Consider the following 350-nt stretch of genomic DNA (forward strand, 5'->3'; position numbering starts at 1 on the left):
TCTCTACATTTGCCGCAATGACTCAGTGAAAATGAAAACTTAAATTACTTTGATTCATGTGTATTTGCTATGAAATTATTAAAAAAAATATATATTTTGGCCCTATAATGATCACGCAAAAACTAGGCTGCTCTGGTTTTACCTATTTAACTTTAAAGGAATGGAAAACATGACCATAAAAAATATATCTTATATGCACTGTATACATGTATGCACCAAGATATGAATTTTACGAGTAGTATCGTATGCAAGACAATATAACCATATTGTAAGACATAGGAATAAGTACAAAGAATTTAACGATGCATATCCCTGTTACTGTACTTGCAGAATCGATATGTGGTGACAAT

The sequence above is a fragment of the Penaeus monodon genome, chromosome 23 (genome assembly GCF_015228065.2).
Source record: "Penaeus monodon isolate SGIC_2016 chromosome 23, NSTDA_Pmon_1, whole genome shotgun sequence".
Taxonomy (NCBI): Eukaryota; Metazoa; Arthropoda; class Malacostraca; order Decapoda; family Penaeidae; genus Penaeus; species Penaeus monodon.